The following is a 16,981-nucleotide window of genomic DNA, read 5'->3' as shown; positions in this document are numbered from 1 at the left end:
CCCTCGCTCCCCAACCTGTGGAGTTGAGCAGCCATGTTCTTCATTTAACTGGTGAAGGATAAGCCACTGGAGTGCTGGGTGTCAGAGGGCCAAGGCGAGAGGCATACGTACCCAGGGGCCTGGGCTCTCCCAAGAGGCTGTCGGGGTAGAGTGGGCATAAGGTCACCTCAGGCTGGCCCCGGGGGCCCCAGGGGGTAGAGCCCAGGTGCCAGGTTCCCACTTCCTCCCCTGGGTCAAGGGGCACTGCCTTACTTACTCCCACACACCCACATGAGGCAGCTCGCCCAGGTCTGGACTCCCCCTCGCCCTCTAACACAGAACGCCCCAGAAGAAAAGGGAACTTTGGAAGCTTGCCCTGCCACCCAGTTTCATTCCTGTTCTTAGTCTTTAAGGGGGTGGGGCGGCGCTCACGCCTCTGGGGACTAGAGCTATGAGGCAGGAGGAGGCGCGCTGGTGACTAGGAGCAGACCCTAGGACCCGCCAGCTAGGCCCCAATGGTGAGAGCCCGGCAGGGAGAAGAGGGCCCAGAGCTGGTATGGCGGGGGCCCTTCCAGACCTGAGCAGCCAGCAGGCCTTGGGGGAGGTGTCTGAGAGGCCTGGCTCTGCATCCAGAGACCTTCACCCTCAGCACATAACCAAACCAGAGAGCAGCAGGGTTCACTCAGACCATGAGCACTGCACACACTCCAAGCTGACAAGTTGGGGTGGGATGGAGTAGAGGGGCTAAGGGACTTATCCCGGAAGCTGGTGGGCAAGGACAGCAGGCCCCACAAAGGCCATGGGGATCCAGTGATGTGAGGGGGCAGGAAAAGCTTCCAGAGCAGGGGAAGGAGGAGTAGACAGAAAGGTGAGGTTCACAGGATCCAGGGGCTCATGAGGAAGGACACAAGACTGGCAGGAGAAGGGTGTGTGCCCTGGAGGCCCAGGGATAAAGCTGAGTGCCGGGAGAGGGATCAGGCAAAGAGCAGACACAACCCTGGAGTAGGGAAGTGCAGGGTGGACAGAGCCAGGCCTAGGACCCCAGAGTAAGAGACAGTGGTAGGTGCAGGGCAGCTAAGGTGAACTGGCTGGGGTAGTGGAGGGGCCTGGAGTCAAGGAGCTGAGGGGAGCAGGGCAGCTAAGGTGAGCTGGGCTGAGGTAGTGCAGGGCCCTGGAGCCCAGGAGCTCATGGGAGCAGGGTAACTAAGGTGAGCTGGCTGGAGTAGTGCTGGGGCCTGGAGCCCAGGAGCTCAGGGGAGCAGGGCAACTAAGGTGAGTTAACTGGGGTAGTGGAGGGGCCTGGAGCCCTGAGGCTCAGGGGAGCAGGGCAACTAAGGTGAGCTGGGCTGGGGTAGTGGAGGGGCCTGGAACCCAGGAGCTCAGGGGAGCAGGGCAACTAAGGTGAGCTGGGCTGGGGTAGTGGAGGGGCCTGGAGTCCAGTGGCTTAGGGGAGCAAGGCAGCTAAGGTGAGTTAACTGGGGTAGTGGAGGGGCCTGTGCCCAGGAGCTCAGGGGAGAAGGGCAGCTAAGGCGAGCTGGGCTGGGGCAGTGGAGGGGCCTGGAGTCCAGTGGCTCAGGGAAGCAGGGCAGCTAAGGTGAGTTGACTGGGGTAGTGGAGGGGCCTTGAGCCCTGAGGCTGAGGGGAGCAGGTCAACTAAGGTGAGCTGGGCTGGGGTAGTGGATGGGCCTGGAGCCCAGGAGCTCAGGGGAGCAGGGCAACTAAGGTGAGCTGGGCTGGGGTAGTGGAGGGGCCTGGAGCCCAGGATCTCAGGGGAGCAGGGCAACTAAGGTGAGCTGGGCTGGGGTAGTGGAGGGGCCTGGAGCCCAGGATCTCAGGGGAGCAGGGCAACTAAGGTGAGCTGGGCTGGGGTAGTGGAGGGGCCTGGAGTCCAGTGGCTCAGGGGAGCAGAGCAGCTAAGGTGAGTTAACTGGGGTAGTGGAGGGGCCTGAGCCCGGAGCTCAAGGGAGCAGGGCAGCTAAGGTGAGCTGGGCTCGGGCAGTGCTGGGGCCTGGAGCCCAGGAGCTCAGGGGAGCAGGGCAGGGCATCTAAGGTGAGCTGGGCTGGGATAGTGCTGGGGGCCTGGGGCCCCAGGAGCTCAGGGGAGCAGGGCAGCTATAGTGAGCTGGGCTGGGGCAGTGGAGGGGCCTGAGCCCAGGAATCCGGGGAGCAGGGCAGCTATGGTGAGTTGACTGGTGTAATGGAGGGGCCTGGAGCCCAGGAGCTCAGGGGAGCAGGGCAACTAAGGTGAGCTGGGCTGGGGTAGTGGAGGGGTCTGGAGCCCAGGATCTCAGGGGAGCAGGGCAACTAAGGTGAGCTGGGCTGGGGTAGTGGAGGGGCCTGGAGTCCAGTGGCTCAGGGGAGCAGAGCAGCTAAGGTGAGTTAACTGGGGTAGTGGAGGGGCCTGAGCCCAGAGCTCAAGGGAGCAGGGCAGCTAAGGTGAGCTGGGCTGGGGCAGTGCAGGGGCCTGGAGCCCAGGAGCTCAGGGGAGCAGGGCAGGGCATCTAAGGTGAGCTGGGCTGGGATAGTGCTGGGGGCCTGGGGCCCCAGGAGCTCAGGGGAGCAGGGCAGCTATAGTGAGCTGGGCTGGGGCAGTGGAGGGGCCTGAGCCCAGGAATCCGGGGAGCAGGGCAGCTATGGTGAGTTGACTGGTGTAATGGAGGGGCCTGGAGCCCAGGAGCTCAGGGGAGCAGAGCACCTAAGGTGAGCTGGGCTGGGATAGTGCTGGGGGACTGGGGCCCCAGGATCTCTGGGGAGCAGGGTAGGGCAGCTAAGGTGAGCTGGGCTGAGATAGTGCTGGGGTCCCGGGGCCCCAGGATCTCAGGGGAGCAGGGCAGAGCAGGTAAGATGAGCTGGGCTGGGTTACTGCTGGGGGCCTGTAGCCCAGGAGCTCAGGGGAGCAGAGCAGGTAAGGTGAGCTGGGCTGGGCTAGTGCTGGGGGCCTGGGGCCCCAGGATCTCGGGGGAGCAGGGTAGGGCAGCTAGGTGAGCTGGGATACCATAGTGCTGGGGGCCTGGGGCCCCAGGAGCTCAGGGGAGCAGGGCATCTAAGGTGAGCTGGGCTGGGATAGTGATGGGGCCTGGGGCCCCATGAGCTCAGGGGAGCAGGGCAGAGCAGGTAAGGTGAGTTGGGCTGGGGTAGTGCTGGGGTCCTGGGGCCCCAGGAGCTCAGGGGAGCAGGGCAGCTAAGGTGAGCTGGGCTGGGATAGTGCTGGGGGCCTGGGGCCCCAGGATCTCAGGGGAGCAGGGCAGAGCAGGTAAGGTAAGCTAGCTGGAGTAGTGAAGGGGCCTGGAGCCCAGGAGCTCAGGGGAGGAAAGCAGCTAAGATGAGCTTGCTGGGGTAGTGGAGGGGCCTGGAGCCCAGGAGCTCAGGAGAGCAGGGCAGCTAAGGTGAGCTGGGCTGGGATACTGCAGGGGCCTGGAACCCAGGAGCTCAGGGGAGCAGGGCAGCTAAGGTGAGCTGGGCTAGCATAGTGCTGGGGGCCTGGGGCCCCAGGAGCTCAGGGGAGCAGGGCAGCTATAGTGAGCTGGGCTGGGGCAGTGGAGGGGCCTGAGCCCAGGAATCCGGGGAGCAAGGCAGCTATGGTGAGTTGACTGGTGTAATGGAGGGGCCTGGAGCCCAGGAGCTCAGGGGAGCAGAGCACCTAAGGTGAGCTGGGCTGGGATAGTGCTGGGGGACTGGGGCCCCAGGATCTCTGGGGAGCAGGGTAGGGCAGCTAAGGTGAGCTGGGCTGGGATAGTGCTGGGGTCCTGGGGCCCCAGGATCTCAGGGGAGCAGGGCAGAGCAGGTAAGGTGAGCTGGGCTGGGGTAGTGCTGGGGGCCTGTAGCCCAGGAGCTCAGGGGAGCAGAGCAGGTAAGGTGAGCTGGGCTGGGGTAGTGCTGGGGGCCTGGGGCCCCAGGATCTCGGGGGAGCAGGGTAGGGCAGCTAAGGTGAGCTGGGCTAGCATAGTGCTGGGGGCCTGGGGCCCCAGGAGCTCAGGGGAGCAGGGCATCTAAGGTGAGCTGGGCTGGGATAGTGCAGGGGCCTGGAGCCCAGGAGCTCAGGGGAGCAGGGCAGAGCAGCTATGGTGAGCTGGGCTGGGGTAGTGCTGGGGTCCTGGGGCCCCTGGAGCTCAGGGGAGCAGGGCAGCTAAGGTGAGCTGGGCTGGGATAGTGCTGGGGGACTGGGGCCCCAGGAGCTAGGGGAGCAGGGCATCTAAGGTGAGCTGGGCTGGGATAGTGCAGGGGCCTGGAGCCCAGGAGCTCAGGGGAGCAGGGCAGAGCAGGTAAGGTGAGCTGGGCTGGCGTAGTGCAGGGGCCTGGAGCCCAGGATCTCAGGGGAGCAGGGCAGCTAAGGTGAGCTGGGCTGGGGTAGTGCTGGGGGCCTGGGGCCCCAGGAGCTCAGGGATAGCAGGGCAGTTAAGGTGAGCTGGGCTGGGATAGTGCTGGGGGCCTGGGGCCCCAGGATCTCAGGGGAACAGGGCAGAGCAGGTAAGGTGAGCTGGGCTGGGGTAGTGGAGGGGCCTGGAGCCCAGGATCTCAGAGGAGCAGGGCAGCTAAGGTGAGCTGGGCTGGGATAGTGCTGGGGGCCTGGGGCCCCAGGAGCTCAGGGGAGCAGGGCATCTAAGGTGAGCTGGGCTGGGATAGTGCTGGGGGCCTGGGGCCCCAGGAGTTCAGGGGAGCAGGGCAGCTATAGTGAGCTGGGCTGGGGCAGTGGAGGGGCCTGAGCCCAGGAATCTGGGGAGCAGGGCAGCTATGGTGAGTTGACTGGTGTAATGGAGGGGCCTGGAGCCCAGGAGCTCAGGGGAGCAGAGCACCTAAGGTGAGCTGGGCTGGGATAGTGCTGGAGGACTGGGGCCCCAGGATCTCTGGGGAGCAGGGTAGGGCAGCTAAGGTGAGCTAGGCTGGGATAGTGCTGGGGTCCTGGGGCCCCAGGATCTCAGGGGAGCAGGGCAGAGCAGGTAAGGTGAGCTGGGCTGGGGTAGTGCTGGGGGCCTGTAGCCCAGGAGCTCAGGGGAGCAGAGCAGGTAAGGTGAGCTGGGCTGGGCTAGTGCTGGGGGCCTGGGGCCCCAGGATCTCAGGGGAGCAGGGTAGGGCAGCTAAGGTGAGCTGGGCTAACATAGTGCTGGGGGCCTGGGGCCCCAGGAGCTCAGGGGAGCAGGGCAGCTAAGGTGAGCTGGGCTGGGATAGTAATGGGGCCTGGGGCCCCAGGAGCTCAGGGGAGCAGGGCAGAGCAGGTAAGGTGAGTTGGGCTGGGATAGTGCTGGGGTCCTGGGGTCCCAGGAGCTCAGGGGAGCAGGGCAGCTAAGGTGAGCTGGGCTGGGATAATGCTGGGGGCCTGGGGCCCCAGGATCTCAGGGGAGCAGGGCAGAGCAGGTAAGGTAAGCTAGCTGGAGTAGTGAAGGGGCCTGGAGCCCAGGAGCTCAGGAGAGCAGAGCAGCTAAGATGAGCTTGCTGGGGTAGTGGAGGGGCCTGGAGCCCAGGAGCTCAGGGGAGCAGAGCAGCTAAGGTGAGCTGGGTTGGTATAGTGCTGGGGGCCTGGGGCCCCAGGAGCTCAGGGGAGCAGGGCAGCTATAGTGAGCTGGGCTGGGGCAGTGGAGGGGCCTGAGCCCAGGAATCCGGGGAGCAGGGCAGCTATGGTGAGTTGACTGGTGTAATGGAGGGGCCTGGAGCCCAGGAGCTCAGGGGAGCAGAGCACCTAAGGTGAGCTGGGCTGGGATAGTGCTGGGGGACTGGGGCCCCAGGATCTCTGGGGAGCAGGGTAGGGCAGCTAAGGTGAGCTGGGCTGGGATAGTGCTGGGGGCCTGTAGCCCAGGAGCTCAGGGGAGCAGAGCAGGTAAGGTAAGCTGGGCTGGGATAGTGCTGGGGGCCTGGGGCCCCAGGATCTCGGGGGAGCAGGGTAGGGCAGCTAAGGTGAGCTGGGCTAGCATAGTGCTGGGGGCCTGGGGCCCCAGGAGCTCAGGGGAGCAGGGCAGCTATAGTGAGCTGGGCTGGGGCAGTGGAGGGGCCTGAGCCCAGGAATCCGGGGAGCAGGGCAGCTATGGTGAGTTGACTGGTATAATGGAGGGGCCTGGGGCCCCAGGAGCTCAGGAGAGCAGGGCAGCTAAGGTGAGCTGGGCTGGGATACTGCAGGGGCCTGGAGCCCAGGAGCTCAGGGGAGCAGGGCAGCTAAGGTGAGCTGGGCTGGGATAGTGCTGGGGGCCTGGGGCCCCAGGAGCTCAGGGGAGCAGGGCAGAGCAGGTAAGGTGAGCTGGGCTGGGGTAGTGCTGGGGTCCTGGGGCCCCTGGAGCTCAGGGGAGCAGGGCAGCAAAGGTGAGCTGGGCTGGGATAGTGCTGGGGGCCTGGGCCCCCAGGATCTCAGGGGAACAGGGCAGAGCAGGTAAGGTGAGCTGGGCTGGGGTAGTGCTGTGGGCCTGGGGCCCTAGGATCTCAGGGGAGCATGGCAGAGCAGGTAAGGTGAGCTGGGCTGGGGTAGTGCTGGGAGCCTGTAGCCCAGGAGCTCAGGGGAGCAGAGCAGGTAAGGTGAGCTGGGCTGGGATAGTGCTGGGGGCCTGGGGCCCCAGGATCTTGGGGGAGCAGGGTAGGGCAGCTAAGGTGAGCTGGGCTAGCATAGTGCTGGGGGCCTGGGGCCCCAGGAGCTCAGGGGAGCAGGGCAGCTATAGTGAGCTGGGCTGGGGCAGTGGAGGGGCCTGAGCCCAGGAATCCAGGGAGCAGGGCAGCTATGGTGAGCTGGGCTGGGATAGTGCTGGGGGCCTGGGGCCCCAGGAGCTCAGGGGAGCAGGGCAGAACAGCTAAGGTGAGCTGGGCTGGGGTAGTGCTGGGGTCCTGGGGCCCCTGGAGCTCAGGGGAGCAGGGCAGCTAAGGTGAGCTGGGCTGGGATAGTGCTGGGGGCCTGGGGCCCCAGGATCTCAGGGGAACAGGGCAGAGCAGGTAAGGTGAGCTGGGCTGGGGTAGTGGAGGGGCCTGGAGCCCAGGATCTCAGAGGAGCAGGGCAGCTAAGGTGAGCTGGGCTGGGATAGTGCTGGGGGCCTGGAGCCCAGGAGCTCAGGGGAGCAGGGCAGAGTAGGTAAGGTGAGCTGGGCTGGCGTAGTGCAGGAGCCTGGAGCCCAGGATCTCGGGAGAGCAGGGCAGCTAAGGTGAGCTGGGCTGGGATAGTGCTGGGGGCCTGGGGCCCCAGGAGCTCAGGGGAGCAGGGCAGCTAAGGTGAGCTGGGCTGGGGTAGTGCTGAGGGCCTGGAGCCCCGGAACTCAGGGTTGCAGGGCAGGGCAGCTAAGGTGAGCTGGGCTGGGGTAGTGCTGGGGTCCTGGGGCCCCAGGAGCTCAGGGGAGCAGGGCATCTAAGGTGAGCTGGGCTGGGATAGTGCAGGGGCCTGGAGCCCAGGAGCTCAGGGGAGCAGAGCAGCTAAGATGAGCTTGCTGGGGTAGTGGAGGGGCCTGGAGCCCAGGAGCTCAGGGACCAGGGCAGGGTAGCCACAGATGAAATGGGGTAGTGGTATATGGTCCAGCATAGCCCCAGAGCTCCAGGGACCAGAGCAGGGCAGTCATGGATGAGCTAGGTCAGGTGGAAATGCTGGAGGGGCCTGGGGGCCCCCAGAGCAGAGCAGCTACAGGTGAGCTGGGCACATGTGGTACTGTATAGGCCTGGGCAGCTTCAGGAACTCAGGGACCAGGGAAGCCAGCCACAGATGACCTAGGCAGGAGGGATGCTGGGGGGCCTGCAGTCGCTGAGCTCAGGAGGCAGGGATGAGCCCCACAGCTCTACACAGGTTGGTATGGGACAGTTGGGGCAGGTGGACTTCCAGGAGCTCAGGGGATGTGACATGGAGCGACCGCTGGTGAGCAGAGCCGAGAGCAGGCCGCCATGGATTGGGCAGCCAAGGTGTCCTGGAAGTAGTGAGGCCAGCTATGAAAGTCCTGGGTCCCTGCAAGAGCTAAGAAGGTTCTGGCAACAGGGACTGCTGAAGGTTAGGGGAAGCCATGACAGGCTCCCTTCTGAGCCCAGCACAGCACAACACAGGGAAGAGGCACCGGGGCAAGTGTCCTGTCCAGGCCAGTGATACCTCAGGACCAAGGGCAGCAGGCAAGTGGGGCAGCAGGCCTGGAGCGGCCCTCAGGGTCCCCTGCGTGCCAGAGCACAGCTATCATGGGGCTCGGCAGGAAAACCACAGGCCCAGGGCTAGCGTGGGGTTGAGGGTCAGCGCAGCTGGACTGAGGGTGACGCTGCTGGAGTAAGGGGTGAGGTGGGCAGGGGCATGGGAGGCAGGTCAAGGTGAGTCCAGCGCAGAGGACGGTGTCAGCTGGCTGGCCTCAGCCCGGGAAGGGCAGGAGGCCAGGAGCTTGGGGAAAGGGCTGGAGGACACAGGGCAGCCCCACAGCGGAGCAGGGACCAGGGGAAGCTTCTGGAGCTGCAGGCAGTGGGAAGAGTGAGAGGGTTCTGCTGGTGAGAGAGGGGGGTGAGCCCCGGGGGCTCAGGGATCAGGCCCAGTGCTGGGGAGGCCCAAAGCAGAACCGACCCAGGGCTTGGAGGGCAGAGCTGACGGCTTAGGGGCAGCCCCAGGAGCCCAGGAGCCAGGGGCAGAGCAGCCACAGGTGAGCCAGGCAGTGGATGCTGGAGCCATGGGGGCAAGAGCTCAGGGAAATCCGGTCAGGCCCTCAGGGGCAGCCTGGGAACTCAGGGGCAGAGCGATCTGCGGAACTGCTGGGGTGCAGAGACACCCCAAACAACAGGGAGGGGGAGAGAGAAAGCAGCCCCAGAGCTCCAGGAACTGCAGTCTGGCCTCTCCCCAGCCAGCCCACCAGTCCTCGGTCCCCTGAGGTCAGGCAAGCACCTCCATTCCTGTGCACCTCCTGTGAGGCAGGAGACTGAGGGTTGAGGGTTGGTAGCCAGCTGTGTGGGGTCAGGTGGGCTCAGGGTCCCAGCTGAGCTCATAGGCAGGGGGTAGGGGCTGCAGAGAGAACCTGTGCGGGGGGCCAGGCAGGGACCTGGCAGGTCTCTGGGGCTGCAATTCTGGGGTCAGGGGCCCCGGCTCTGTTCATGAAGGATCTGGGGGTGCGGGACAGGAGGAGCAAACTTTCTAAAGCAGCATGGGGTGCTCAGGGCAGTCGACCCCACAGAGGGGAGGAACAGGAGCCCACTCAGGGCCTCAGCAGGGGCTGGAGAGAGGAGAGGGGCAAAGGCAGGAGGGCAGGGCGGGCTGAGCTTCCTGGAGGGTGAGGTGCACTCTAATCTCAAGGCCCCAGGGCTGTGGGTGCAGCACCAGACAGGGAGAGGGGGCTTCCCTGGGACTTGGGCCCGGGGTTGGGGGGGGTGCGGAGGCCTTGGCTCAGAGTGACTCCAGAAGCTATGTCCCTGAAGGGCAATTCCCTGGGCCAGAGCTGGACCCAGCAGAGGCTGACTGAGGCTCCCCCAGGACAGGCCATGCTGGGTGACAGGGTCAGGGCCTGCAGAGGTCCCAGGAACCTGGGAACAAGGGCCCGCGGTCAGGCCGGCACCACAGCCCAAAGCTGGGGACTGCGGGCCTGGCTCAGCAGGAGCAGAGCTGAGGAGGGGGCTGGGACCAGGTCTGATGGAGCCAAGGCCCTCAGGGGCAGACAGTGGCGTGGAGAGCCCTCCGATAGCAGGTCCTGCAGCTTCCTAGAAGTGCAGCAGGGATGGGCTGGGCTCGGCAGTGCCACGGGCTTGGCCCTGCCTGGGGTTCCTGGAGGCAGAGGGTGAGGCTAAGGGGAGGCAGGTGGTGGGTTTCTGATGCCCACAAACCCAGACCTGGAACCCTGCCTGCTTCTTGCAGGGAGCCGAGGCCAGAGGGTCCTCTGCAGGCCTGGGTCCAGCTGCGTCCCACTCTGTGGTCACTCGGTACCTTCTCTCCTGCAGCCAGGACCACGGCCCCATCAGTCTTCCCCCTGGCCCCCAGCTGCAGCAGCACAGCCGCCTCTACAGTGACCTTGGGCTGCCTGGTCAGCGGCTACTTCCCCGAACCAGTGACCGTGTCATGGAACTCTGGAGGCCTGACCTCAGGCGTGCGCACCTTCCCTGCTATCCTGAAGTCCGGGCTCTACTCCCTCAGCAGCATGGTGACACTGCCCTCCAGCACCTGGCCCAGCCAGAGCGTTACCTGCAACGTAGCCCACCCAGCCAGCAGTACCAAAGTGGACAAGACCATCGGTGAGAGGACAGGCCACAGCGATGAAGGGGTCTGCTAGAAGTCAGGCTTGGGCTCAGCCCTCCCACCAGGAGCCCTGCCAGTGTGGTAGCCCTGGCTAGGGTGGGGACCCAGCCCGGGGCAGCAGGGTGTTCCTGTCATCCTCACCCGGAGCTCTGGGCTCACACCCATCATGCTCAACCATGGCCTCGGGCATTCCCACTCTGGATGCCCCCATCCTTGCCCTGGGCATGCAGAAGTGGGCCCTGGGGTTGGGCTTGCCAAGAGCCAGACCCAGGGGCAGCCTGGCCCTGGCCTGACCCACCCCAGGCCCAACTCTCCCCTCCCTTGGCTGGGCGTCTTTTCTCCTCCAGACCTCAGTAACACTAACCTTCTCTCTGTAGTACCTGGGCCTCCCAAATCCCAGACCACATGTCCTCCGTGCCAAGGTAAGCCTCTGAGCCTTGCCTTCCAGGTCAGCAAGGGACGAGCCCCCAGAGAAGCCCCATATCAGACAGGGCCCCAGGTGCTGACCTGTCACCCCTGTCTCTTCCATACTAGTTCCTGAAGTCCTGGGAGGACCATCCATCTTCATCTACCCCCCGAAGCCCAAGGACACGCTCATGATCTCCCGGACCCCCGAGGTCACATGTGTGGTGATAGACGTGAGCCAGGAAGAGCCTGAGGTCCAGTTCAGCTGGTATGTGGACAACGTGCCCGTGAGCACGGCCAAGACCCAGAAACAGGAGGAACAGTTCAACAGTACAATCCGTGTGGTCAGTGTGCTCCCCATCCTGCACCAAGACTGGCTGAAGGGCAAGGAATTCAAGTGCAAGGTCAACAACAAAGCCCTCCCAGCTCCCATCGAGAAGACCATCTCCAAGGCCAAAGGTGGGAATCGTGGTGTGCGCAGGCGTGTGGACGGAGCCTGCCTGGGACAGCTCTCTGCCTTACATTTCCCTCTGTGCCCTCTGCCCACAGGACAAGTCCGGGAGCCCCACGTGTACACCATGCCCCCACCCCGGGAGGAGATGACCAAGAGCAAGGTCAGTTTGACCTGCATGATCACCAGCTTTTACCCCAGCGACATCGTTGTGGAGTGGCAGAGACAAGGGGTTCCAGAGGAGAACTACAAGACCACCCCGCCTGTCCTGGACTCCGATGGGACCTACTTCCTCTACAGCAAGCTCACCGTGGACAAGAGCATTTGGCAGAAGGGAACCGTCTACACATGCTCCGTCATGCACGAAGCCCTGCACAACCACTTCACGCAGAAGACCATCTTCCAGTCTCCGGGTAAATGAGCGTGTGCCCAGCAAGTCCACCCGGCAGGCTCTCAGCTCCCACCAGGAGGCTGGCAGCCACCACCACCAGCACCCTCCCACTCCCCGTGTAAATAAAGCACCCAGCACTGCCCTGGGACCCTGCAGACTGTCCTGGTTCTTTCTGAGGCTCATGGCACAGCACACCTGGACCCATGGGCTGTGGGTCAGGCCAGGCTCAGACTGAGTGCTCAACACTAGGGAAGAGTGTGTCCCTCGTGGTCAGACCAGAGCGTGTAGCTGGGGCATGGCCCTCAAGGGAAGGGGCTGGGCCAGAGGCCGGCCTTTCCCAGGCCCTCCCTCCAGGCAGCTGTGGCTTAGCCTGGGCAGGGAGGGAACACTAGGGAGTGCCCAGGAAAGGCCCACACAGTCCTAGCCCCTGGCACAGCCTGTCCTCACCCCCCCCCGACTCCCCATCCAAGGGTACATGCAGGGCACACCTAGCCACAGCTGGGGGTCAGGCCCTCTGTATCCCAGCACCAGCCCGGACACTGCCCAGTCTCGTATTGCACAGGGCCAGGAGCTACCCACCTGTGGGTAGTGCCCAACAGGGGGACACTCACTCTTGTGCCCTGAGGAACTGAGACAGGCAGTCCTGGCTGCCCACACAAGGGACTTGCCAGATGCCCACATGGACAATGAGCACAGGCCCATGAGAACCAGCCTGCTGAGCATCACCTAGTCCCCACGGCACTGCACACACACACGGGCACACTTTGACACGGGCCACCCACACAGCACCCAGACCCAGCAAGGCTGCCCTCACTGCACACGTCCGAGGACACAGACCTCCACGCCCCCTTCGGGGCCCAGCCCACTCCTGACAAGTGTTCGCGTCCACCGCCCAGCCTGGCCCTCAACACTGGACCACACTCTCACCCTGCATGACTCAGTCAGGGCCACACTAGGGACAGGCCATCTCTCCAGCCCCTGGGCCAGTTGCCACTGGACAACAGAGGGCCAGGCAAGCTAGGAGCAAACACCTGCAGGGTCACAGACCCCGCACCTCTGGCCACTCCTGCAGCAAGGGCAGAGCAGATGGGGAGGGGGTGCCCTCACCGTCCAGGCCACCGCCCAGGGCCAGTGTGTCCCATGAGCCTGGGCTCCAGATGGAGAAGTTGGGGAAACTGAGGCCAGTGCCCAGTGAACACAGCCAAGGAGAGCTGGCCCAGCCCCCCGGCCTTCCTCCCAGGTCTCCTAGCCCACCCCACCAGGCTCCACCTTGGCGCCACACATGCTGACTCCCTCCTCCCTGCCCAGCTCTGGACCTGGATGAGACCTGTGCTGAGGCCCAGGACGGGGAGCTGGATGGGCTGTGGATGACCATCACCATCTTCATCACCCTCTTCCTGCTCAGCGTGTGCTACAGTGCCACCGTCACACTCTTCAAGGTCGGCAAGGCTGTCCCGTGTCCCCATGCTGTCCACGCTGCCCACGCTGTCCATGCTGCCCACGCTGCCCACACTGCCCCTGCTGCCCACGGCGCCCCCATAGTCCCTCCTGTGCACAGCCCTCCGGCTGCAGGAGGTAGTCCGGCACTCCACACCGCCCATGCCGTCCACGCTGCCCACGCTGCCCCCATAGTCCCTCCTGTACGTATCCCTCGGGCTGCGGGAGGTGGTCCGGCACTCCACCAGGCTCACTGGGCTGTCCCCTCAGGTGAAGTGGATCTTCTCCTCGGTGGTGGAGCTGAAGCAGACCATGGCTCCCGACTACAGGAACATGCTCGGGCAGGGGGCCTAGAGCCTCCCTCCTGCAGGAGCCGGTGCTCCCCAAGACCCCAACATGGCCATCCTTGTGGTGAGCAGCCTCACCTGGGCCTTGCCCCTCCTCCGAGCTCTCCACCCTCTGACCCTGAGGCTCTGCCGCCCCGCGGCCTCCCACTCCTCCAAGGACCTTGTGGAGAGCAGGCTGCCCCCAATGTCAGCGCCTGGACACACAGCTGTGAGGACACAGCCGAGGCCAACAGGAGCACGGGCCTCTCACCAGAACATCTTGCCCTCAGAGGCTGGCGCCATGATGTCCACCTGGACCGAAACCAGCCTCAGAGCCGACACGGTCCAGGCCCATCTCCCAGACACAGAGAAGGTACAGTTCTCAGATCTTCAGGTGGAGGCATCTGCCACCCAGGCTGGGAGCACCGGGCCACCACCCACCCCCAGAGAGCTTCCAGAAGGGCTGCTGACAGTCTTCTGATGGCCTTTGCCCTTGCCTGCACCCAGCCAGGCTCCATCCTGGCCAATTCTGTGAGCCTGGCCTGAGCAATGGGCCGGTGTTCCTCTGCCTCCTGGGAAGGACTCCACACAATGGTACTCTGCACACCGGCCCTTCCTCTTGGCCCACCCTGGACACTCACTGGGCTCTCGGAGTTGGGACTCAACTGACAGGCACCAGCGACTCCAGGCCCTGTCTGCACTGGCGTGATGCAAGCTGGGCCCGAGCCTGCCAACTCCCACTGGGAATCTCAGCTCTGTTCTAGAGAGAAGAGCAGCGGCCACCTGAAGATGCTGGGCATCCAGCCAGATGGGCCTCCAGAACGGGGCCTGGTGAGAAGGTCCCAGGCAGGCCAGACATGGCCTGTGGGTCTGGCGGACAAGGAGGCAGAGAAGTGTCAGTGATGCAGGTGGAGGGACGTGAGGGACCAGGGCACAGCCAGGCCTATCCTGCGGCCATGGTCAGCCCCAGCCACTAGCAGCAGGAACCTCCAGTTGGACAAGATGCCCAAGGAGAAACCCCGTGGCGTGGGGGCGGGGCACTGGCAACCACACGGGGCAGGATCCCTGCCTTCCTCCTGCCACCACCTGTCCTGTCGGGGGAGGGATGCCAATTCAGAGACTCCAGAAGGGAAGAAGCCATGAGTAGGAAAGGGATAGGCGTGGCCGCGCACGGGGACTGGCGGCGCATGCTCAGAGGACGCACAGCTTGAGCTTCGGAGCTTCCTTCCTCTACTTTCCTGAGCCCATCAGTGTCTTTGAAGGTCTCTTTTTACTTGTGACAATTAAACAGCCTAGATACAGTCTGTTCCTCACAGTGTCTTCTCTAAGCCCCACCATCCATCCACACAAGGTACAGTCAGCCAGCCATGCCTGGGCCCTCACTCACTCCAGCATGTTGTGCTCCTGTGTAAGCATGTATGGAAAGCCATGCCTGACATCCATGTGTAGCCTCGGTGGTGTGATGCCTGTGTCCTGACTTCTGCGGTATGACATCCATGTGTGGCAGCCGTGTGTAATGCCTGTGGTGTAACATCATAACAACCACGTTGCGATGTCCATGTGTGAGCACCATGATGTATCTTCTGTGGTGTGACATCATGTGGCCAAATAGGGTGGGGCTCACCCACAGCAGCGTGCAGGCAAGGCCACTCCGCGTGAAGAAGTCAGAGCCCAGAGGCCGCGGGCACTGGACATGGGACTTCTGGAGTCCCTGAGCACAGGCTGGCCCTGCAGGTAGAGGAGATGACGGCTGTTGCTCCCCATGCGATGGACAGGCTGCCATGGGAGGGGTGACTGTGGCCCAGGAACATATCTCAGCCAAGGGAGCTTCTGCAGCACGATCCACTGCAACTCTGCTCTTCTGCCCGAGGGCAGCACGTGCAGAAAGCACCCACTCCTTTGGCCTGGATCCCAGCACAGAGACCCAGGTGAGCTGCAGGGACAGAGACATGCAGAGAAAGCAGCCTGTGACGTCACAGTCTTTCTGTCCAGGCACACGGGTTGACACAGCTCACTTTGGCAAAAGCCAGCTGAGACGGGCATCCACCACCTAAAGTCAGCTCAAAGGCAAGCACTGAGATGACTGCCAGTCAGTCAGGCCCCTGTGTTCTTGCTTTGAGAATTTCAGAAGTTACTAATCAAAGTTCTCCAAAGAAATATAATGCATGGGAAGTGATAGATTAGATAGATAGTAGATGATAGATAGATAGATAGATAGATAGATGATAGATGGATAGATAGATAGATAGATGTAGATGATAGATAAAATGGATGGGTGGATGGATGGATGAGATAGATTAAATAGATGATAGATGATAGATTAGATAGATTGATAGATGATAGATAGATATAGATAGATATAGCCAGAAAGGAAGGAAGGAAGACAGGTAGATAGATAAACAATAGATAAACAGATAGAGAATAGATGGTGGTAGAGAGAGATAGATCAGACAGATGATAGATACCTATATACTATAGATATAGGCAATTGGTAGGTAGGTAGGAAGGGAGAGAGAGAAAGAGAGAGAGAGAGAGAGAGAGAGAGAGAGAGAGAGAGAGAGAGAGAGAATAGAGTTACGCAGAGAGAGAAATCAAGACGCTAGAGAGATCAATGACACATAGGTACATATGGATGAATGAGCGGAGAGATGGGGAGGTAACAGGCACATAGAAACAGAAGCCCTGGATAGATACATGATTAATAAGCAGATGCACGTCAGTGGTAGATGCAGATAGAGAAGAGATAGATACAGGTAGAGCTCTAGCAGGAGGATACAGATACCACTACAGGTAGAGGCACATTAGAGACAGGTGAGAAATGGATATAGATGCAGGATGAAGAGAGGGAGGGCTTTTCCAACCAGCCCACATCCTTGGGCAGGCATGGAGAGTGGCAAGTCTGAGCTGTGTGTTTCAAGCTGGCAGGATGCAAACTGAAGACAGGGCTGAGGCTGCAGTCTTGAGGCAAAGTTCCTTCCCCTCTGAGAACCTGTGCCACCTGACGGCCTTCTGCTGACTGAATGAGGTCCGTGTATAACAGCAGGCCCTCGGCCGTGCTGGTGCTAGCAGCTTGGATGTCAAACCTATGCACACAGCACTCCATAGAGAAACACCCTCACTAGTGTCCATTTGAATCACTGGGTCACAGCCCGGCCTAGCTTGGGAAGCTAAGACAGGAGGGTCACAGGTTCCAGGCCAGCCTCAGCAACTTTGCAAGACCCTTTTTCAAAATAAAAAATAACAAAGTCTGGTGGTGTAGCTTGTAGGTAAAATACCCTGGTTTCAATCACCAGTATATATATGGAAAGAGGGAGAGAGGGGGAGAGAGAAACCTAATAGAAAATATTATTATAAAATCTCTACAGAAAAATTTAAAACATTAATAAGAATCAAATGAGGATTTTTAGAACTAAAAAGCACCTTTCTAAAATTTTTTTTAAAAATACTTGAGGTCGGGCATGGTGGCATAAGCTTGTAACCCCAGCATTTGGAAGGTGAAGACCGGAGGATCGTGGTTCGCAGACAGCCTCAGCTACTTAGTGAGGCCCTTCACAACTCAGAGAGACCCTGTTACAAAAATAAAAAAAATAGGGCTGGGGTTGTGGCTTGGAGGTAGAATGCCCCTGGGTTCCATCCCCAGTACAGTAAAAATAAAATAAAATAAAATAAATCTTGAACTTAACAGCTGATTGGAGAAGGCATAAGAAAGGTCAGAAAACTAAAGGCATAACAATAAAAACATTTTAAATCTTCCTAAGAACAGAGAGAAAAAGACTAAAAAAAAAAAAAAGAGAGAATTTAAATCCTGTAGATTCGCCCTTTTATTTTGTTGTGCCTTTGGGGTCTTGTTG

The 16,981-nt window shown here is 61.7% G+C and overlaps 1 gene segment (V, D, J or C); it reads left to right on the top strand.

Annotated features, from left to right (window-relative positions):
• The first annotated feature begins 7,497 nt into the window (after window positions 1-7,497).
• Window positions 7,498-13,158, top strand: LOC308271108 (immunoglobulin heavy constant gamma 1-like). The segment is given in 6 exons: window positions 7,498-7,564; window positions 9,826-10,116; window positions 10,655-10,984; window positions 11,075-11,389; window positions 12,676-12,806; window positions 13,000-13,158.
• Window positions 13,159-16,981: the final 3,823 nt, after the last annotated feature.

The sequence above is a fragment of the Muscardinus avellanarius genome, assembly GCF_963383645.1.
Source record: "Muscardinus avellanarius genome assembly, chromosome: 12".
Classification (NCBI taxonomy): domain Eukaryota; kingdom Metazoa; phylum Chordata; class Mammalia; order Rodentia; family Gliridae; genus Muscardinus; species Muscardinus avellanarius.
Note: the sequence above shows the minus strand (reverse complement) of the source record. Positions and strands in the feature narration are given on the sequence as shown.